The sequence below is a fragment of the Marmota monax genome, unplaced genomic scaffold (assembly GCF_021218885.2).
Source record: "Marmota monax isolate L192 unplaced genomic scaffold, Marmota_monax_Labrador192_F-V1.1 WCK01_AAM20220418_F8-fsc00027, whole genome shotgun sequence".
Taxonomy (NCBI): Eukaryota; Metazoa; Chordata; class Mammalia; order Rodentia; family Sciuridae; genus Marmota; species Marmota monax.
Window position 1 is genome coordinate 10540502 of NW_026694617.1, and position 25138 is coordinate 10565639.

Consider the following 25138-nt stretch of genomic DNA (forward strand, 5'->3'; position numbering starts at 1 on the left):
GGCTATTATCAAAAAGACAAAAGATAGCAAGTATAACTAAGGTTGTGAAAAAAAGGGGAAAACTTCCATACTGTCAGTGAAAATATAAATTAGTACAGCCATTATGAAAAACAGTAAGGAGGACCCTCAAAAAATATGAATAGAATTATACTCTGATCCAATAATCTTACTATTGTTTATATAAACAAAGGAAATGAAATCACTATGTTGAAGAGATGTGTACTCTCATATTCATTGCCCTGTAATAAATTGTAGCCAAGAAATGGGAGAAAAAAAAAAACTAATTGTCCATCAACTGATAAATGGATAAAAAAAAAATGTGGGTATGTGAACACAATGAAGTACAATTCAGTCATAAAAAGAAGGAAATTCTGCCATTTGCATCAACATGGATGGACCTGGATGAAAATTATGTTAAGTGAAGTTAAGCCAGGCACAGAAGATAAACACTATATGTTATGAATTTTATGTGTGAAATCTAAAATTGTTGACCCCAGAAGAACAGAAACTCCAGGGGCTAGGATGGTTGGGGCTGTCAGGGGAAGATTTTGGTTAAATGATACAAAATTTCAGTTAGGAGGAATAAATTTAAGAGACCCCCTATTGTTCAACATGGTGACTACAGTTAATAACAACTGGTTGTATTTTTTTTTTTAATATTTATTTTTCAGTTTTTTTTTGGCGGACACAACATCTTTGTTTGTATGTGGTGCTGAGGATTGAACCCGGGCCGCACGCATGCCAGGCGAGCGCGCTACCACTTGAGCCACATCCCCAGCCCCCGGTTGTATTCTTGATAAAGGCAAAGAAGTGAATAAAAATGAAGTTAGATGTATATAAGTGGAGAATATATGGTGGTTACCAGAGGCTGTGGGTGTGGATGAGGATCGAGAAAGATAGGTATTGGTCAAAGGCTTAGACATTTCAGTTAGAAAGAAAGAATAAGTTTTAGTTACTTATTGCCCAGCATGGCAATAATCTATGTAGTATATTTAGAAATTGCTAAAATAATAGATTTTAAACATTCTCACCACTAAAAAAATGAAGTGTGTGAGGTAATAGATATTCTGACTAGTTTAATTTAATCCTTCTACCATGTATAATAGTGAGTATGTGGAAAATTGAAACATCATATTGTTCCCCACAGAAATATATAATTATCTGATAATTACAATTTTTATGTGGTAGATACTTTTGAATACTGTTTTGAGGGTGGTTTCTAATTGCTAATATACCAACAGTTATTGTATTCCCCAGTATGTTTAAGCCAACTGGTTTAGGCAGCTTTTTCATCATTGTGAGTAAAGCACTAGATAAGAACAATATAGAGCAGGAAAAGTTTACTTGGGGCTCATGATTTCAGAGGTCTCAATCTATATATGGACAACTGTTTTAGTCAGCTTTTCCACTGCTGTGATTAAAAGAACCCAACCAGAACAACTTTAAAGGAAGAAAAGTTTATTTGGGGGTTCATTGTTTCAGAGGTCTCAGTCCATAGACAGCAGGCTCCATTCCTCAGGACTCCAGTTGAGGCTGAACATAATGGTAAAGTGTTTGGTAGAAGGAAGCAGCTCACATGATGATCATAAGTTAGAGAGAGAGACCCCACTTGCCAGATCCAAATATATACCCCAAAGCCACACCCCCAATGCCCCACCTGCATCCGGTTACCACTCAGCTAATCCCATTAGGGATCAATTCACTGATTAGTTTAAGACTCTCACAACCCAGTCATTTGTGCACTGAACCCTCTTGCATTGTCTCATACATAAGCTTTTGCGGGATACCACATCTAAACAATAACAGATGACCATTGATTGCTCTGGGCCCAAGGTGAGGCAATGGCAGAGGGTATGTTGGATAAAAATAGCTCAGGACATGGCCACTGAGAGTCAGAGATAGCTCTGCTCACCAGGAACAAAATATATACTCCAAAGGTACACTACCAGTTACCTACCTATCCAGCATACCCTACCTGCTTAGAGACTGACCACATAATCCATATCAGGGGATCAATCCACTAATTATGTTACATCTCTCATAACTTAATCATTTCACCTCTAAAAATTTTCACATTGTCTCACATGATATTTCAGTGAACACCTCATATCTAAACCATAAAACCAACTCTATTTTTTTGATAATATATAATTAAATTAAATACTACTTTTAAAGGATGGGTAACTATTTCCTGATAAATTTTGCATTTATATTTTAGAATCTATGCTAAGATCCAATTATATTTTCTTTTAAGGGCTTATATATAAAAGGACACAATTCTGAACTAGTGATTAAAAGCCCTCTTCTTTGTCAGAGGCCTATTTTCTGGCCCAAAGCTTCTTTGAGCTTACCAAGCCCCTCCTTAGAATTATGTCTCTGGAACTTAAGTTTAAGCAGAAATTTTCTAAGTTCATAGCTCACTGGCTCCTCTTTCAGCAACCCCTCATCACCACCAATCACATCATGTACTAAACACAATTTTTTTTTCAGAGTTCTAATTGGAATAGCACCTTCTCAAATGCTTGGGTCCTTTACTCTGTATAGCCCTTTTCCTTGCTCTTTACTTTCTTCCTGTGGTAAAAATTGTTATGAATTTCTCCCTGGTTAAAAAAAAAGAATATTTAATATTAGTTAATTTAGCAGAGAAGCTTTTATCTTCCATGGCCAAGGATATCTGAGGGTCTTGTAATCAAGATAGTCTCTCAAGTTATACCCAGTCTTTCTTTTAAGCCTGTTTTACTGAATTTAATAACAATTTATTTGATTAATTTATACTTTTATTATTCAAACACACCAAGCCACTCATAATTTAAATTTTTTTTCATCAATCTTTTCTCCCTCTCATACTTCCTCCCTCCCCTTCTCCCTTTCCCCCATCCTTTTCATCTCCTTCTCATATTTTGATATATGACTTTCTAAACAACAGAAATGAATAAAATAGAATTTTTGTTTTTCAAAATAGGTAGCCATGAAACAAACAAGCAGAAATGATTCTGACTAAATCTCCCAGAATTGTTCAGAAGAAGGAAATTCCCCTTCACTTTATTTAAAGGATAATAGTTTTATAATAACATTCTGTGATAACTTAGAAGTCCTTGTGCTTTCCCGGTTATGTTTTGTGTATAAATTTCTCACATTAAGAAAATGTCTCATTTCAATAAAGTCTCTACGCTGCATGAACTTGAAGTAATTATAGAACTGTGACTCGGTTAACCCATAGTGGACTCAGAGAGTCTGGAATACCAGTAGAAGTGCTGGACTTCAACCAGAGGTTGCTCCTTGACCCAAGGAATGGAAAACACTTAGAGTTTGCATGAACGGGTGCATGGCTGGAAGGGAAGAGTTTTCAGGAAGTGGAACAGAAGTGGCAGAAGTGGTAACAATGGCAATGGAATGTTTTCTGTCCTTCTATTTCAGAGTATTTGTGTTTGGGAATATATATATATATATATATATATATATATATATATATATATATATATATATACACACACACACACACACACATATAAATTAAATCTTTTAGCAATTATAGAGCTATATTTAGAAATCTGGCTATATCCACTCCCATCATATCATGGCTAACCTGTTCTTCAGGCTGTTTACTTTATGTTTATGTTTAATTTGTTAGTTTACATTATGTTTAATCCATAATTTCTAATTTCAGATTCCACTAGGTAGAATTTGTCACAGGGCCTTACTCAGACAAAGGGGAGGAATTTATTATACAGGCGGCTGCCTCCACACCACTGTTTCCTAAACTATGGAAAGAAAAGCCCAAATTTGGGTGAACAGTTAGCTCTCTCCTCATATTTATGAGGTCTTAGCTTTCCATAGTTATGTTTGAACTCCACTGTATCTACTACTGTGGCACAATCCCTGTATTGAGCATAAGTATATGTTAAAGTACTGTGAAAAACAGAAGAGAATATTCAAGAATCTTAAGACTTTATTCATCTTTTACAAAACATGCTTCAACATAAATAACCTTTGCAACTTTATATTTTTACTTTTCTACCATATATTCTTAAATTAGATACAATAGTTTAGCAACCAAACTCTGAGTTCTAAGATTAATTATTCTCTTATGATGTTTTTCATCTCAGCTAGAAGAGAATGTATGTTTCTAACTCATTAACATTTTCTGGTCATTAGCATTTCCCATTAAACTTCCCCAATAGATTAAGTCTCCACTGATTTCAATGTAGTTGCCTGTGGATACCACACAGAATGACCATAGAGAAAATATATAGAATCTGAATTATTCTGCAGAGACCCTAATTAGGTTCCCCCATTCATAGAAATAGATCTTTCATCCGTAACAGCACAATGCAATTAGGGCTGGTCTCTTGTAACTGGCCATGGGTGCAGTCAGCTGATACTAATGTTTCTTTGGGAAATACTCGAATAAACAGTGTCCCATCGTTTTCATGTGAGAATTTGTTCTCATAAGAATTGCCTTTCATTTCAGTGTTTAGAGTTGAAATTTAATCCCATGGCTTTATATTTCATTCCAATTTTCCTTTTTTTCTTAAGTTAGAATTTTACTTTGGGTCTCCCTGAAGCATATTTTATATACTTATTAAACACTTCCTGACAGACCACCTATAACACTTTAGGAATGGTTATTCCACGGAAATAACATGAATAACAACAATAGTACTGGCATTGCATTTGGCACTTACAAAAACAGCCTTTCATCATTTTCATTTAATATTTATAACAACTTTGTGAAGCTCAGGGAATGATTGTCAACAGAAACACAACTGGTTGATAGAAGAACTGATTTTATATTCAAGTCATATACTCCCAAAATTAAGTAGATTTTCTGCTATATCATGATGCCCATATAAGTTTTTTATAATACATGAACTCAAAACAATTTGAGAGTAGTTAAAGTGAGTTATTGATAGCAAATGCATAGAAAAACATTAATAAAAATGTAAACCTTTATTAAAAAAATAAGATTTCACATGTTATAAAGGGTGGGGATGATAGATGCATGGTTGGAAAAGACAGAAAAAGAGCTATTCAAGAACAGGTATCAAATTCCTGCATAAAATCAGGAAGATTTTTGAAAAGAGACCAGGAGGAAAGAAATACATGGGGTATAGGTGGCAGAGGGCCAGAAGGCAGTAAGAAAAGAAGCTAGATCCATTAAAATCCATTAAAGAAGGCTTAAGTCTGGAGAGCTTTGAAAGTCGGCAGATAATTTAGACTTACTAACCAGGTAGTAACAAATCAATATGAGCTCTCAAGATATAAGTATTAGGGCAAAGTGATTTAAAGACAGAGGTACCTGGCTGTGGATATTGTATTTGCTTGAAAATGAAAAGGCCAAAGTCAGATAGTCTCTTATTTCCAGGTTGAGATGTGAAGAGGATTTAAATGCTTTAGCAATGCTCTGAAAGAAAAGAGAGGCCAGGGCTCAGGACTGTGTTGGACATAAGCTGTAAAAGAGAACGAACGGTCAAAGATAGAGCTGCAAAATTTTAGCCAAGGGGACTGAAGAATGAGAGACTTAAGGGCTAACTTGTTTTCAAAAATAATGTTGAAATAATCTAGGTCTAATTAAAAATAAGTAATTTTTAACTGACACATACTGTTATAATTTGGTTATGGAATATCCCTCAAAGGCTGTTGTGTTAAAGGCCTGATTCCTTATGTAGCAATGTTCAGAGGTAGAGATTTGGGGCTCTGACCTCACCAATGGATTAATCAAATGGTGGAAACTGCGGGAGATGGAGCCAAGTTGGAGACGTGCAGGTCACCAGGGAAAGGCATAACTTGTTCCTGGCCCCTGGCTCTCTGGCCACTTGTTTGCCATCTACCATGAGATGAGTGGCCTCAAGGCCAAAGCAAGAGAGCCAACCAACCACAAACTGAGACCATCAAAACCATGAGCCAAAATAAATCTTCTCTCCTTTAAATTGTTTTTCTCAGGCATTTTGAGAAAAAGCTGACTAATGTATATACTAATTTTATGTGGTGTATTATTTCTAATGTAAGTAATTATCTATCAGTTCACTTAATTTCACCAACTTTTACAAGCAATTTTTATTTCTTAATACTAGCAACTGTGAAGAGCTTGTGTTTATTAGGTATCTATTCAATTTATAGAACTATTTAATCCCTCAAGATTAAGATTCATTTTTGGTCCTCCCAGAAGTGCTTAAAAATAAGTAAAATAGTAAATGTCTTCATAAAACAAGCTTGTAGGTTTCTAATATTTTGAAGCTATTAATTCTGACCTTTAGAAAAGCTTTCTAATTCATACGCAAAGCAGCACTTTGGTCATTAGGCTTTAAAGTAGACAAGTTTAAGATGTTGTTCCTCAAAATGGTTGGGTTCTTAGAATTAAATTGAGACAAACAATTTTAGAAATCATATTGCAGCCTCCCAATTTGTAGTCCGGAAACCAAAACTCAAAAATTTACACAAAGCATAGATATCAGGGATTGGAAGTCAAATTTAGTGACTATGGATTCAGTGTACTATATAGGAATGATTTTTAAACGATTTTGACCTCTTACCTCATAAATACTGCCTGAGAGCCCAGTGAATTAGGTATATTATGCCACCTTAATTTTTAGAGAGAAACAAATAAGACATGTACAGTTGTCAGAATTCATCCAGATGAAGTTTAAATAACTCACTTGAGATCACCTGCCAGACAGGAAGAAGTTGGGATTTGAACCCAGGAATTTCAGTACCAAAATCTGTACCCCTATGCTGACACTCAAAGTCCTCACCCCAGTTCCTAAGTACTCTCTGTGCCACCTTCGACACAGAGAATACTGACCATAGGGAAATGAATAGTTTCCTGCCCACCAAGAGTGATCTTCAGTGTTTTGCAAGAGATTCTTGGACTATTAAAAACCAGAGACAGTATTACAAACTCCAGCCAGTGTCATGGGTGATGGGGCATTTGACATGGAAAGACAATTGAAAGAAAATCTCATTCTTATCCTATTGTTCCTTCGACTCAAGACAGAGTGAATACCAGGGAGGACAGCCTAGGCTTTAGAGGGATTAAAAGCCAGCAGCACTCCAGCAGATAGTAAAGTGCTAACAAAGAGGCAAGAGTTTTAGTAATGAAGGAGGTGACAGCAGCATCAAACCCTGCAAGGATTCAGATGAGAGGAGAGTCAGAGTGGTTATTGAATTTGTGAATTAGAAGATCCATTGCGAGTTCTGAGAGTGGAACCCAGAATGTGGAGAGCCCAAGAAATAAACATTAAAATGTAAATGTATGCTGCTCCACATCAGGCTTATAAATATGTAACAAAACTAGGTTATATTTGAGAAAATTCAGTTTTTCAATATTGTGGCACACTGGGAGTATTTTTCTTGATTTTAAGAATCATTTTATTTAATAAACTGCTACTGTTTAATAAGCATGGAACAGATATCAAAGTGTGTAAAAGTTAAGTGGTGAAAAGCTTTCTTTCCTTCCCTATGTGCCGACTGTCCCTGTCTCTTCCCTGTGTGGAACTACCCTCACTAGTTTCTTATCTTTTCAGCAATTATTTTTTAAACAAAGAAAACACATATACTACTATGCATGCTGGGAGAGCATTCTTTTGCTATGGACTTGACCTTTTTACTCCATTAATGTCATCTTGAAGATCTTTCCTCATTAACACAGGAGTTTTCTCTTATAAAATGTTTAAATAATATTCAATTAGGAATATAATATTATTAATTTTACTAGTTCTGTACAGATAAATAATAGGTTGTCTACAAATGATTCCTGTTACAAAGCTGCAGAGCTTTATATGTATATCTTTATTTGCACATATGCAATTGCTCTCAGGTAAGTACCTAGGAGTGGGATTGCTGGATTACAAATTATTGCAATGCTATCATATACTGCCAAGGTTTCCCTCTTTGATATTGTACCCATTTGCCATCCTATGGGTCATATGTGTAAGGACCTGTTTCCTATATCCTAACCAATGCAGTGTTAACAAATTTTGAAACTTAGTTTGCAAAGCTGACAGGTAAACCGCATCTTAATATAGTTTTTAGTCTATTTCTGAGTGAAAAACCTTTTTTTATATGTTCAAGAGCCATTTGTGGTTCATTTCCTATTTAATTAACATCTGTCCCTACAATCTTTGTTTTTCCTCTAGGTGATTATTATTTTCCTTACTAATTAACAGAAACCCTTCCTATATGTGGGAACTTGGCCCATTGCTAATGAAATTAGTTGAAAGGATTTTTGCCCAGTTTATTATTTCTTTTGATTTTGCCTCTGGTGTTTTCACGATATAGGATTTACTATCGCATGTTTTACAGAGATGACCTTATTAGGCAACAAATAAATTATTTTTAATAGTGTTTCTGTCTTTTTTTAAAAAAAATTGCATTACAATTCTTAATACACCTTTATACCACAATTTATCATATCTCTGATTGTATATAAGGCATGTTGACACCAAATTCACATCTTCTTACATGTATTTTGTATAATGATGAGGGTATCCTTTCAACATCCATGCTTACAGAATTATTCTTATAGCTTACAGAATTTTTGTTATAGTTTCAGAGGTCACTTACCATTTGAAGTTATAAAATACTCTTTTTTTGAGAGAGAGAGAGAGAGAGAGAGAGAGAGGAGGGAGAGAATCTTTTTTGTAGATGGATACAACAGAATGCCTTTATTTTTATGTGGTGCTAAGAATCGAACCCAGGTCGCGCCCATCCTAGGTGAGCACTCTACTGCTGAGCCACAATCCCAGCCCCTATGAAATACTCTTTTTATGACTTTTTCTAATATTGAATCTTTTTACATTAATGTTTTTTTCCATTGGAAATTATCTTGGTGTGTAATATCATATATGGACCCCATTTTGTTTATTTGGTTGTTATCCAAATGATCCAATACCATTGATTTTGATAGTGCATGTTTCTCCCACTCACTTGAGACACCTCTTTATCTTATACAAACACACACACACCCACAAACACCAACACTCGTTTTTCCATTACTGAAATTTTTATTTTCGTCTATTGGTCTTTATGTAAGTTTGTGCTTAATACAGTGTTGTTTTAATGACAAGTCTTTATAGTATGCTTTAATATCTATCAGGACTTTGCTTCCTCATTGTTCTTCTCCCACAGAAGGTTCTGTTGACCATTTTTATTTATTTTATTTTATTATTTTTTAAAATTTGGGGGTGGGTACCAGGAATTGAATCCAGGGGCACTCTACCCAGCCCTATTTTGTATTTTATTTAGAGACAGGGTTTCACTGAGTTGCTCAGCACCTAACTTTTGCTGAGGTTTGCTTTGAACTCAGGATTTTGCTGCCTCAGCCTCCAGAGCCTCTGGGATTATAGGAGTGTGCCACCACATCTGGTTCTTATTTAATTAGATATGAATTTTATTATCCTCTTATCCAGTTGTATAATAGTTATTTATTAATCGTGTTGCATTAACACATTTTCATTAATAAAATAATTAATTTAAGATAGCTTAATTAACTAAAATTTCTAAAGGCTGAGCTGTCTTATCTAAAAACATAGACTTCATAGTGCTCCAAATTTTTATTTTAATTATAACTTTATAGTTATACATAGGAGTTGGGTTCATTCGGACAAACTCATACACGCACGGAAATCAATTTCAGTTCATGATTCTCCTCCTTTTCCCTCCCGCTTTTCCTTCTTGTCCTTTCTCCTCTCTTCCATTCTCCTTCCTCTGCTCTACTAGACTTCTTTTCCCTCATCTATTAATTTATATTTGATTGAGTTTTTATGATATCCTATTCTTCCCTCCTCCTTTCATTTCCACATATGAGAGAAAATATTTGACCTTTGAGTTTCTGAGTTTGGCTAACTTCACTTAGCATAATATTCTCCATTTCCGTCTATTTAAGAGCAAATACCATAATTTTGTTCTCTTTTATGGCTGAGTAGAACTCTGCTGTATAGTATATACCACAATTTCCTAATCCATTCATCTACTGACAGGCATCTGGGTTGATTCCATAATTGAGCTATTGTGAAGTGTGCTGCTATAAACATTGATGTGGCTGTGTCACTGTAAAAGTATGCCAATTTTAAATCTTTTGGATAAATACCAAGGAATGGGATGCCTTGTTGGCAACAGGTCCACCTTGGCCCCTGGAGCCCTACCTCCACTAGTTTGTTCTGCATGCCAGTGTGGCCAGCTCACAAGGTCATGGCGAACTTGCGGTTTTTCTGTTCCTGCTTATCCGTCTGAGACATATGTATCCCGCGGGAATGCCTTGACCTTTTCTGGTCTGATGGACTTATTGTTAAGGGAGGTTTCGGTACCTGACAATAATAGATGTTAAAACTAAATTTCTCCCCCCTCCCTCCTGCTTTTGGGTAGTTTTCCACTTCTGCTTCTTGGGGTATAAAAAAAGGTGTGTTAGCAATAAAGATTATTGACTCCTGGATGAAGAACCTTGGTGTCCTGTGTGTCTTTTAACCTCGCCGTCCCTCGCCGGACTCGGCTCCCTTGGCCGGACGCGGCAATTGGAGGTTCCCACTGAGATCCAGAAAGCAGGGGTAAGCGGACGGGGCTCACCTTCTAAGAAAGAAGGGGGAGGATTGGTTTAAATATATTTTAAAGAGACAGGGTACGTACCATGGGTAACTCAACAGCGAAGGTTCGTCTGGCCAACGAACTAAAAGAGCTGTTAAATACACAAGGAACAGGAATAAAAACTAAGACTGCAACCGAATTCGTTGAAATTATTGCCCAGGCTTGTCCTTGGTTTCTGACAGGAGGATTTCTTAATAATAGTGACTGGGACCTGGTGAGGCATGACCTTCAGAAATTATTGAGGGACCGGGGCTCGGACAGTGTCCCAGTTGCCACCTTTTCCTTATGGAGATTGGTAAAGCATGCTTTATTAACAGATAAAGTAAAGATCAAGGATCAGCTTGCTGAATGTGAACAGGCCCTTAATCAGGTGCAGGAAGAGCAAATGGCAGAATCCTTAAAGGATGAGGGTCCTCTTGAGGACTCGGGCTCAGGGGGTAAGAAACGCCTCCAGATTTCTAAGCCCAAAAAGGATCCTGAGGACCTCAGTTCTCTCTCTGAGGAAGAGGAGGGATTAGAGAGGGAGATAGAGGAACTAGAACATTGCCTTAAAAGGGCAAATGTGAGGGTGCCTAGGGCCCCCTCAATTGCCGCACCTCCTCCCTATAATCCTGATTGGAATGAGGACGCCCCTACTAGACGGGCGGGGGTCCACTGGGGTTCTAGAGCAGCTCAGGTTTTTCCAATGATTGAAAACGCCGATGCTGATGGACAGCCGGCCAGAGCCCATTTCCCCCTAGCCTTCAAGGACATAAAACAGCTTAAGGAGGCGGTCATTAATTATGGACCTCATGCCCCTTTCACATTGACCCTCTTCGAGTCTTTCTCAGCCAGTCAACTGATACCCAATGACTGGCAGCAACTTTGCAGGGCTGTGTTATCTGGAGGGGATTTCTTATTGTGGAAAAGTGAATATCATGAAAGGTGCCGCGAGCTGGCTCAGATTAACCTGAATGCGGGCCATCAACGGCGAAATGCTGAAATGTTGACAGGAACTGGGCAGTATGCCACCATAGGCCAACAAATTAATTACGACCCAGGTGTTTATGCTCAAATAGCCTCAGCTGCAGTCCATGCCTGGAAAGCCCTGCCCGTTTCTAAGACTGAAGCAAAAATTTCCAAGATCTCTCAAGGACCCTCTGAACCTTATTCGGACTTTATAGCCCGCCTAATGCAGGCTGCTGGAAAGATATTCCCTAATCTAGAACAGGCTATGCCACTTATTAGACAACTGGCATATGAAAACGCTAACACATACTGCCAAAATGCTATTAAGTCCTCCCGGGCCAAAAGTATAGATGACATGATTCGAGCATGCAAAGATATAGATGGGCCTCATATTACTGGTCAGGTTTTGGCTGCTGCCCTTAAGACTGGAATGCAAAAATCTGATAACAGGGGAACCCGCTCTAAGGGGTGTTTTAAGTGTGGGAAAGAGGGACATATAAGGAGAAACTGCCCGGAAAGGAGCGAGGGTGCTGGCAGAGGGATGCCTAGAATTTGTCCTAGATGTCATAAAGGAAATCATTGGAGCAGTGAGTGCAGGTCAAAATTTGATATCCAGGGTAACCCAATACCATCGGGAAACGGGAGCAGGGGCCCGCCCCGGGCCCCGGAAGCCAAAGTGTACGGGGCAGTGCAGGGACAGAACAGTGCCCCAGGGAGTGGGCGTCTCCGCCGCCTCCCACTGACCAACCCCTTTCTATCCGGGAACTCCCCAGGGGAACACCAGGAAGCGCAGGACTGGACCTCAGTTCCACCTCCCGAGCGGTATTAACTCCCCAAATGGGACCTCAAATGCTGCCTACTGGGGTTTTTGGACCCCTGCCAGAGAGGACGGTGGGACTAGTGTTGGGACGAGGTAGCGCAACTCAGTGGGGCTTGAAGATTCTTACGGGGGTTGTTGATGCTGATTATCAGGGAGAAATAAAAATAGTAGTAGAAGCTACCCAAGGAATTGTTATTCTTCCCCCCGGGGAGCGTATAGCTCAATTGCTGCTGCTACCCTTAGCTTCCATTCCTGAGCACGCCCTCCGTGGGTCCCAGGGCGACGGCAGCTTTGGCTTCACTGGAACTCCCCAGGCCTTTTGGGTAGCTCATTTGGATTCGCGTCCCAACCTGACCATTGAGATACAGGACAAGGCTTTCAAGGGAATACTAGATACGGGGGCGGATGTCTCTGTCATTTCTAAAAAACAATGGCCACCTGCCTGGCCCCTCCAGAGTCCCTCGGCCATATTACAGGGGATAGGACAGACCCGACCAAAAAAAGTGCCTCCTTTTTAAAATGGAGAGATGGCGAAGGACATAGTGGCCATTTCCAGCCTTATGTGGTGACTGGACTCCCCACGAATCTTTGGGGGAGGGACTTGCTTCATCAAATGGGGGCTATTCTCACTACCCAGACTTTGAAAGGAAATAATGACTTTGTTAATGATGCAATGCTAGACATGGGATGGATCCCTGGAAGGGGACTAGGAAAGAGACATGAGGACAAAATATCACCCGTGGATCCAGCAGAACAGGTTACCCGGCGGGGAAGAGATGGGAGAGGACTGGAAAATTTATCCTAGGGGCCACTGAAGTGCGGCCACCTCCACTGTCCATTACTTGGTTATCAGGTGACCCTGTGTGGGTAGAACAGTGGCCCCTAACTAAGGACAAATTACAGGCCGCTTCCCTATTAGTTCAAGACCAGCTTGAGTTAGGACACGTGGTGCCCTCTACCTCCCCTTGGAATACCCCTATTTTTGTTATACAAAAGGGGTCTGGGAAGTGGAGACTTCTTCAGGACCTACGAGCTATTAATAAAACTATGCAACCCATGGGACCCTTACAGCCAGGGCTACCCTTTCCTACTGCCATCCCAAAGGATTGGCATCTTATTGTTATAGATTTAAAAGATTGTTTCTTCTCTATCCCCTTAGACCCACGAGACCGAAAGCGTTTCGCTTTCTCCTTGCCTTCTACAAACTTTAGCGAACCTTACCAATGGTATGAATGGACCGTCCTACCTCAAGGGATGACTAATAGTCCTACAATGTGCCAATATTTTGTAGCTGAGGTTTTACGACCCTTTCGACAGCAGTTCCCACAGCTCTACCTCATTCATTATATGGATGACATCTTACTGGCAGGGCCCAAGAAAGAAAGGCTTCTTCAATCTTATGAAGTCCTCCAATCCCTTCTAAAAGGGGCAGGGCTGGTCATAGCACCCGAAAAGGTGCAGTTTCAACACCCTTACAATTATTTGGGATACATCATTAATAACATAGGAATCTTTCCCCAGAGACCCCAGTTCCAGATAAATCAGCTCAAAACTTTACATCAGTGGCAGACATTCCTCGGAGAAATACAGTGGCTGCGCCCGTCCTTTCATATTCCAACTGGAGAGCTCAAACCCCTGTATGACCTCTTGCGAGGAGATCCTTCTCCTACGTCGTGTAGAGTACCTACACCAGAAGCCTTACGAGCACTGAGGCTAATAGAAGAGGCTCTGCAGGACATGCAGATTACGCAGATAGATTATTCTCTGCCCTTGTCATTTATAGTTCTACCTTCTAAAATTACTCCCACAGGAGTGTTCTGGCAAACGGGTCCCATTTATTGGGTCCACTTGCCGGCTTCTAACCCCCGGGTATTGACTCCCTTTTATGAGCTAGTTATTAACTTAATTTGGAAGGCTAAATATTTGGGTGATGCATTGTTTGGAAAAACCTTTGACATACTTATTCAACCTTACACTCAAGATATGATACACAAGTTACAACAAGAACATGACCTTTGGTGTCTTTTCCTGTGCAGCTTCAAGGGTCAGATTGATAATCACTTCCCTAAACATAGACTTTTGGAGGGCTTTAAAAGGTGTCCCATTATCTTCCCAAAGATTATGAAAAGGGAACCTATTCCAAAGGCCCGAACTGTATATACAGATGGGGCCAAAAATGGATTTGCCGTCGTTTTTGATGGATCTCAAATTCTCCGACAACCTGTGTCAGGTCAGTCTGCCCAAAAGGCGGAAGTTGAAGCTTTAATCATAGCTCTCAAAGTCTATAGTTCTATTCATCTTAATGTATATACTGACAGCTTGTATGTAGCCAATCTGGCTCTAGTCATAGAAACAGCATCATATATTGGAAAGCAATCCACCATCACAGAACAACTACAGGTAGTTCAGCTTCTCATTTGGGCTAGACAAGATCCTCTATACATCGGCCACATCCGAAGCCATTCAGGGCTCCCTGGACCTTTGTCAGAGGGCAACGCAAAAGCAGACGCTGCTACTCATGCTGTCGGCCTTTCCTGTGTGATGACCAAATATGATAAGGCCTTACAATTCCATAACAAATTTCATTTAAATGCACAGTCTTTACGCTTCCACACAGGATGTTCACGAGACCAAGCTTTACAGATTGTCTCATTATGTCCAACCTGTGCACCATTTATTCATTCTCCTTCCCTTGGGGTTAATCCAAGAGGACTACAACCTAATGATGTCTGGCAAACTGATGTTACACACTTCCCTAGCTTTGGTAAGCTCTCCTTTATACATGTTTCCACTGACACATATTCTGGCTTCATTTTTGCCACCTTACATACTGGAGAGAAGGCTAAGGACGTAATCAGTCATCTTCTAAAAGCCTTTTCCTCCATGGGCACCCCACGATGCCTCAAAACCGATAATGGTCCCGCATATGTAAGCCAGGCGGTTCAACGGTTTTGCACCCAATGGGAAATTAATCATAAGACTGGAATCCCTTATAATCCACAGGGACAAGCTATCGTGGAACGAGCCCATCAACATTTAAAAACTTATTTACAAAAAACAAAAGAGGGGGAGATATACCGGAATTGTCAGGGACCACAAACACTTCTAAGCATAACCTTATTTACTTTAAATTTTTTACTCACTGACACTGGAGGGCACACGGCTGCACAACGCCACTTTTCCCCTCCCACTGTACAAGATGCTCAAATAAGGTGGAAAGATTTATCCACCGGAAAGTGGCAACCCCCGGCTCCACTCTTAGCTAGAGTGAGGGGAGCTGTATGTGTTTTTCCCCCAGGAACTGAGAAGCCCATTTGGATCCCGGAGCGCTGCACCAAACCGGTGAATGAAAATTCAAGACAAAGTGAAGTTCCCAAGATGGCTGATCCTGCCGCTGTTGTTCTCACCCCTTCAAGTGAGTGCCGAGACACACCTCATGAGCTGGACCCCGCTTGTGGCATTCCTTCTGGACAGGTTTGCTGAAGGAGGGCTTGACCCCCCACCTGGGAATATTCATGAATATATTTTTGGAGCCCCTTGTGAGTGTAAGGGAGGGCCCCGGCACTCGGCCCCCTCTGGTTATATCCAGAGCATTGATTGTGGGACTAAAGTAGCCTACATGGCGGCTGAACTCAATAAAAACATCGGAGGATTTAAGCAACCAAAATGGGTATGTGTTAATAAGCCCGGACTTGTTGTCCCTAATCCGACCGAGACTCTTGGAAGCTGTCCCGCCACTTGTCATTACACCCCGGCAATGCACATCTCCTGTTATACATCGGCCTCAATTTGTGTTAATAATCAAGGAAAACAGTATTTTGAGGCCATCCTAACTAACACCCGTGGAGAATGGGGGACCACTTATAATTATATTCCTTTTCTTGGTGACCGGGGAGGGGAAGGCATCACGACTCGGTTAACGGAGGCGGGATGTGAGGGCGTCGTGGGTAAACCTTCCTGCTGGCCCATGAAGGCCCCCATTGGAGTCTCTGATGGAGGGGGACCCACTGATGCTATCAAACACCTTCAGGTGATTAAGCTTTTAAAGCCGGAGATCCCTAAGCCTACATACCACCCCTTGATATTGCCCAAATCCCAGCTTCCTGATTTAGATGCCAATACATTAGATATCCTAGAAACTACCTTTTCTTTACTTAACAGTTCCAATCCTACCCTTGCTGGTGATTGCTGGCTCTGCATGACGGCAGGTGCAGTCATGCCATTGGCGGTTCCCATCAATTATACCATTGATGATGACAACACATGTCAATCTGGGCTACCCTTTAAGGTGCAGCCTCTAGGTGGTTTTATGTCATGCCTTCTAGGCATGATGCAAAATAATACCTATGATGTTGATGTTGGAGTCTCTTCCTTTGGAAACTGCTCATTAGTAAAGAATTACTCCTCACCTACTCCGCCCATTTGTCCCCCTAATGGTACAGTCTTTATGTGTGGTGAAAATTTAGCTTTTCCCAGGCTCCCAGCAAATTGGACTGGCGGTTGCGTTCTGGCATTACTGCTTCCTGATATCACGATTATCTCAGGAGATGAACCCCTACCCATTCCTAGCCTAGACATCTTAGTTAGAAGACACAAGAGAGCTGTGCAGGCCTTACCACTCCTTGTTGGCCTTGGAATAACCGCTGCTGTGGGTACAGGCACGGCAGGATTGGGTATGGCTATACATTCTTACTGCCGCCTATCTCAACAGCTTATAGATGATGTGCAAACCCTGTTGGGAACCATTAAAGACTTACAAGACCAGATAGACTCCCTAGCAGAAGTAGTTCTTCAGAACAGGCGGGGTTTAGACTTGCTTACTGCCAATCAAGGGGGAATTTGTTTAGCCCTTGGGGAGAGGTGCTGTTTTTATGCTAACAAATCTGGCATAGTTCGCACAAAAATTAAACAACTCCAAGAAGACCTAGAAAAAAGGAGGAGGGAATTATTTGAGAACCCTCTCTGGACTGGACTTAATGGATTTTTGCCTTATCTTCTTCCCTTATTGGGACCATTGTTAGGCCTCCTTCTAGTAGTGGCAATAGGACCCTGCATTGTAAATAAGATAGTACAATTCATTAAGGATCAAATTAATATCTTAGCCTCTAAGCCGATACAGGTTCACTATCAACGCTTGAAGATGGATGATCGCCCCTCTGAGATATACTTCAGACCGATCCGAAGATGAGTGTCCTCCTTAAAAGAAGAACTCCTGCCATATCTTTTCTCTATGCATACCTCTCCCTCTTGCCTTCCTGTATTAGGATCTTTGCTGTCTAATCTCTCGGTCCAATCACATCTGCCATTCGGCGGTGATGGTCATGGGTCCCGTGGGTGGAGACGGTTAAGCGTTTACCGCAATAATGTCTTGATAGGTCATAACACCTTGAGCTGATCTTGTAGTACCCAGTGACGGGCAACTTTCACGCTTGCTGTGCGACCTAAGCCGGGGAATCGGGGCCTTCCCAGAGACGGGTAAGCATCGCAAGGGCTGTGAACGACCTAAGACAGGGGCTACTTGATTCCCACTGGCATACAAAAAACAAAAGAGGGGGACTTGTTGGCAGCAGGTCCACCCTGGCCCCTGGAGCCCTACCTCCACTAGTTTGTTCTGCATGCCAGTGTGGCCAGCTCACAAGGCCATGGCGAACTTGCGGTTTTTCTGTTCCTGCTTATCCGTCTGAGACATATGTATCCCACGGGAATGCCTTGACCTTTTCTGGTCTGATGGACTTATTGTTAAGGGAGGTTTCGGTACCTGACAATAATAGATGTTAAAACTAAATTTCTCCCCCCTCCCTCCTGCTTTTGGGTAGTTTTCCACTTCTGCTGCTTGGGGTATAAAAAAAGGTGTGTTAGCAATAAAGATTATTGACTCCTGGATGAAGAACCTTGGTGTCCTGTGTGTCTTTTAACCTCGCCGTCCCTCGCCGGACTTGGCTCCCTTGGCCGGACGCGGCAATGCCTGTTTCATATGGTGGTTCCATCTCTAGTTTTTGGAGGAATCCCTAGTTTTGCTTTCCAGAGTGGTTGTATTAGTCTGCAGCCCCACCAACAATATACAAGTGTAGCTTTTTCCCCACAACCTTACCAGCATTTATTGTTGTTTGTATTCTTGATTTCAATGGCAATAAGATGACATCTTAGTGAAGTCTTGATTTGCATTTCCCTGGTTGCTAGAGATGTTGAACATTTTTTTCATATATTTGTTGACCATTTGTGTTTCTCCTTTTGAGAAGTTTCTATTTAGTTCATTGCCCATTTATTGATTGGGTTATTTGAATTTCTTTTTGTTGTTGTTTTTGAGTTCTTTGTGTATTTTGGATATTAATTCCGCATCAGAAGAGTCACTAGCTGAGATTTTTCTCCCATTCTTCATACTCTTAACCATTTCCTTTGCTGTACAGAAGCTTTATGGTTTAATGGCATCTCATTATTGATTCTTGGTTTTATTTCTTGCACTTTTGGGGTCTCATTAAGGAAGTCTGTGCCAGCACCCATATGATGGAGTGTTGACCCTATGTTTTCTCCTAGCAGTTGTAAAGTTTATGGTCTAATTCCTAAATCTTTGATCCATTTTGGTTTGAGTTTTGTGCAGGGTGAGAAGTAGGGGTCTAGACTCATTTTTCTACATATTGCCATTCAGTTTTCCCAGCACTATTTATTTAAAAGGCCATCTTTTCTCCAAGATATATTTTTTGACACCTTTGTCAAACATCGATGGCTTTAAGTATGTGGGTTTTTCCCTGTGTCTTCTAGTCTGTTTCATTGATCTTCATGTTTATTTTGATGCCAGTACCATGCTGTTTTTGTTACTATAGCTCTGTAGTGTAGCTTCAGATCAGGTATTATGATGCCTCCTGCTTTAATTTGCTTGCTTATTATTGCTTTGGCTTTTCTAGTTACCTTACAACAATATTTTAAATTTTTCTTCATAGGAGTTTTGTTTCTTATCATAATGATTCCCAAGAATTTTCTTATTAGTTTTTATTGGAATGCATTTTTTTTTCTTTTATTATATATGCTTTCTGACTGGCTCTCTATATGAAAATCAATGATAGATTAAATATTAATTTTATGAACTATGATTTAGTGAATTGTCTTAATTTTGTTGCATTTTCAGTTGACTATCTTGATTTCTCTAATATGCAATGATATCATCAGTAAATTGTCCTAGTAGTATGCTTTTTCTAAGTTTTATCCTTCTGATGTCTTTTTTGTTCTTGTTCTAATTAGTTATACATGGAAGTAGAATGCATTTTGACACATGGTACACAAATGGAGCACAACTTTTCATTCCTAAGGCTGTACATGGTGCAGAGTCCACACTGGTAGTGTAATCACACATGTATAAAGGGTATAATGTCTGTCTTATTCTATCATCCTTTCTATCCCCACAGCCTCTCCCCTCCCCTCACTCCCCTCTGCCCAATCCAAAGTTCCTTCATTCTTCCCTACCCCATTCCCCCATTATGGATTAGCATCCGCTTATCAGACAAGATATTTGGCCTTTGGTTTTTTGGGTTTGTTTGATTTAGCTTAGCATGATATTCTCCAGCTCCACCCATTTACCTGCAAATGCCACAATTTCGTTCTTCTCTAAGGCTGAAAAACTGATGTCTTTTTATTTTTTGTAATTATATTGACCAGTATTTTTTTAAATAATTACAATGATCAAAACAAGTGACAAGCCACACAATAATTTAAATGGGAAATTTAATATAAAGAATTATATGAGGGCTGGGGATGTGGCTCATGTGGTAGCGTGCTCGCCTGGCATGCGTGCGGCCCGGGTTCGATCCTCAGCACCACATACAAACAAAGATGTTGTGTCCGCCGATAACTAAAAAATAAAATATTAAAATTCTCTCTCTCTCTCTCTCTCTCTCTCTCTCTCTCTCTCTCTCTCTCTCTTTCTCTCTCTCTCCCTCTCTCACTCTCTCTAAAAAAAATTATATGAATTCTGATAAAAGAAAACTCTAAAAAGTAACTTGATATTGTTTCAAATATTCATGGAAGGGCAGACTTAGAAGGAATGTCTCCCCAACTCAACCAGACCCCTTTGGAGATGTGTAGTTGGAGACCCCTGGGTGGAGAACAAGTCCAGAGTTGATCCATAGCCTTTGGAAAAGAAGGAAACATCTTTCCAGGATGCAGAGGGTTTGAGATCATCAGGTATGAGTGGGAACACAGTCAGGAAACAGTTCTCAGGTGTTAAGTGATCTGAAGCTCGTGAGTAATTCCACCTAGGGAGTATACTACAGAGACAAGGCCTAAGGTGGTGTTTCTATAGTGGTAGGGCTGGGGAAGGAGGTCAGCTGGTATCAGCTGCCACTGTGAGTCTTCCACTTGGGGTTGTTTGGGAAAGAACAGCACCCAAAATTTTCCCTACACTTGGGGAATTTTCCTTCTGCAGTGTTTAGCTTCATATTCATAGTAATTGAGAAACGGTTTTGAAGTCCTGTACATTATTACAAAGCAAATACTGAAGGGTCAATTTGAACTGAGAGGCAATAAGTAACTGACATAGTGGAATATTTGATTACTTCCTGCTTTTAATGAAAACATGTCTACTATTTCTCCAAAAATCTCAATAATTACTGTGTGTGTGTGTGTGTGTGTGTGTGTGAGTTGCTGGGAATTAAACTCAGTGCCTTGAGCATGCTGGGCAAGCACTCTACCACTGAGCTATATCCTCAGCCAATACTTGCTTTTGAGCTGAGGTAGATATATTTTATAATTTTAAGGATGTTACCATTTTATTGAGGCTTTTATTTTTTTAATCATGAATAAATTTTGATTTTGTTAGCTCCTTTTATAATTTGTGAAAATGATCATATGATTTTTTCTTATTAGTATGTTTAATTATTGCAATACATCTCTTGTTTTTAATACACTGTTGTATTCTTAGAATTAACTCCACTTAAAAAGGGATATTTTTAGGTATGCTATTCAATTTTGTGGGGTGGGGGGTGTGGGGGGGTACCAGGGACTGAACTCAGGGGTGATTAACCACTGAACCATATCCCCAGCCATTTGTTTTTGCTTTTTGTTGTTTATTTTGAGATGGGGTCTCACTGAGTTGATGAGAGCCTCACTAAATTGCTGAGGCTGGGCTTGGAACCCTTAATGCCTCTCTTTAAGCCTCCTAAACCACTGAGATTGCAGGCCTGTGCCAAAGTGCCCAGCCTATTGAATTCTTTTAGTATTTTAACTTGAATTTTTGCATTATTCCATAGATCTTTTCCTTTGTTTGTAATATTGGTTGAGTTTTTGTTTTTGTTTTTGATCTGACTTAGGAAAGTTTGGAAAAGTTTGGAAAACTAAAATTCTTGCTCCTTTTTCTCTTCTTTCTTGCTCCCTTTTTAGTTGTTTTCTTGAGTATTTACAATGATTTAACTATTATTTTAAAATACTCTGCTTTTTCAGTTTGTGAAATTATCTCTTTCTAAGGACTATGAAGAATTTTCCTCTTAAAAATTTTACGCCTCATATTTTTGAATAGTGTTGCTCTTGGATAACTTCCTTTGTTTAACAAATGGAAATATCTTTTATATTTTCCTACCTATTTATGAATCAATTTTAGATACTTTATTTTCCTAGAAAATTCTTCACTTTAAAACTTTTCATAGTGATAAGTTCTTTTAACAAAAAGATTCTTTAAATTTTCTTTATCTCTAGTTATTTTTCTATTATTTCTAATTTTTTATATATTCTACTTTCTATATTTTCTTATTTGTAGCTAGTGGTTTGGTCAAATTTTAATGACTTTCTGAATTCTTGCTCCTTTTTCTCTTCGTTCTTGCTCCCTTCTTAGTTGTTTTCCTGAGTATTTATAATGACTTAACTATTATTTTTAAATATTCTGCTATTTCAGTTTGTGATTTCTTGTTTTGTGTTGTATTTTTAAAACTATTTATATTATTCTTGAACCTGGTAGATAGAAAATAAATGACAAATTGTATTTTTAATTGTTTCACAAAAAAACAAATTGGCATGTTATCTTAAGGTTAAATCCATTCATCAGCATACTTACAAATATTTATGTCTAGGATTGTAAAAGTTTGAAGTGTCTTTAACAAATTTAAAATAATTATACAGAAACATTTTCAAGTATTTGTCTCTTCCAAAGATCCAAATATACATAGACATAATTCATATATATTATGTCCATTATGACATTGAATCAGCCTTTCATCATAACCAGAAGTCCCCTAAATTTTAAACGCATAAAAAAAGACCAAGGTGAAGCCATTTTAATCTACTTAAATATGTTTGATAAACTGTGACTTATGAATCTTGGATAATGAAGAAAGTGCTCTATTAACAACTCTCCACAATTTGAACACAAGAAAGCTCTTCAAGGAAAGTATTAGAGGTCCCTATATCGTGGAGTAACCATGGCTCTATACTCTTTCTCCCAAATTTTCATATACTCCTGTTTATGCTTTACAACTGCCATTACCACAGCTAATTCATGAAACTTTAATTCTAGTTTTTTTAGTTGACTCTTGGTTTCCATATCTTTTAAAGCACTAAGATTCTCCATATCAACAGTGAACGTCATTGCCTTAGGAATCAGAATAGGCAGCTTAGTGTAACACAAAATATATCTGTACTATCTGTATGGGCAAACGTGCATTTCCCCCCTGAACTTTTGATCTCTTCTGTAATTTCCTTTAGTATCCAATTCTGTGTTATCTATGTTAATGTCCAGCAACCTCAAAGACAAGACCCATCTTGATGCCAAATGTGACCACCTTGAAGATTTTTTTTCCTAAGGGGTAGCCATGTTTTTGGTTTTGATTTTATGTTTAAGATCTAATTTTAGTACTCTGATATTGTATAATTACTACTTTTTGGAAATTATTATTGCTGTTTTATTGATGGTAAGTATTCCTTGGGCATTTGAATATAGGACATGATCGTTACTTTAAAAATAACATTTAATATTTACCAATTAACTATATGTTTATGTATTCATACATGCATACATACTTACTATTTTTTTGTTTGTGTGCTTAATTGACCTGTCATGAACAAAGAGTGATAAATTTGTTTCCTGTTAATAATATGTTTCTATTTCTTCCTGGAACTTGTGCAGTTTTGTTGGACAAATGATGATGCCCTATTGTTTGGTAGATATCCATCACTGCTTTCTTTGCATTTTGAACTACATGCTTCAACATTATAGCACATATATCTTCACTCATCTAGTGCTTTTTGTCCTGCATTCAATCTTGATGATATTAAGATCATGACTCCTGGTTATGCACTTGTAAAACACAGCCTTGGTCATCCTTTTTATTTCCAATTATTGTTTCAGGTAATGTGATCTTTTTTGCCTTCCCTACGTACAGTGTCTCATATCTCACATATATGAAGGCTGTGTACTACGTTACTTTGGTTTTTATTCACATAGATAAGTATTCACATACTGGAATATTTCTAGGGTTATTCAGTGCATACTACACTGTGTTTTGCTTTGTGATGGAATCTAAAATGAGTTTTCTTACAATAAGTGGATTTAGCCTATTAAAAGTTGTCCAAGGTGCAGATGTATTTATTTCTATTACTCTATCAGTATTGAATATCTTTTGAATTCCAGTGATTAGATATGAGACAATTAGTATATGCAGTCTGTCTCCAACCTTCCTTCAGTCATATTTCTAACTTGTAGGATATAATATTTACACTGGTGTGTCACTATTTACCCTCCTTTTACTCAGGCTTAGTTACATTGTTAAATATATCAGTGGGCATGACAATTAAATTTACTCTCTAACAGTTGCCCCAAGAATGACTCATGGGAATAATATTTTCTGGTTTCTTGCATTTTACAAACCTGTCTTTAGACTTTATTCCTGGAATTGAATTTGGCCAGATAAAAAAAGTTTTTGCCTCACGTTTTTTTTTTTCTTTTCAGGAAAAGTCATTGCCTTCTGATATATAATGTGATATGAAGGTTGAAGAAGCCAAATTTGATCACATTTTTAAGTAATGTGATCTTTTTGCCTTACAGTGCAAAGTAACTTTCCTATATTTTTAATATCTAGTATATTTTCTTTTTAAAAGACTTTTTATTTGTTCTAATTAGTTATACATGACAGTAGATTGCATTTTGACACATCATACATAAATGGAATATAACTTCTCATTCTTCTGGTTGTACCTGATGTAGAGTTACACAGGTCATATAAATTTATATGCACCTAGGGTAATAATGTCCAATTAATTCTACTATCATTCCTACCCCCATAACCCCTCCCTCCATTCACTCCCCTCTGTCTAATTCAAACTACCTCTCTTCTTCCCAGCACCAATTTACTGCGAATTGACATCCGCATATCAAAGAAAGCATTTGGCCTGTGCCTAAAAGAAGAAAAAGTAGGCCTAAATCTCCACCATGTTGTAGGAACCGACTTCCTTAACAGGATTCCTAAAGCACAAGAAGTAAAATCAAGAACCAATAAATGGGATGGAATCAAACTACAAAACTTCTTCACAGCAAAGGAAGCAATCAATAAATAACGTGATAAGAAAGCCTACAGAATAGGAATAAATTTACCATATACACCTCAGATACAGCATTAATCTCCAGGATATATGAAGAACTCAAGAAACTTAACACCAAACAACAACAACAACAAAAACAAATAACACAATCAATAAAAGGGCTCAGGACAAATAGACACTTCACAGAAGAAGAAATACAATTGATCAACAAATATATGAAAAAAGTTCAACAACTCTAGCAATTAGAGAAATGCAAATCAAAACTACTGTAAGATT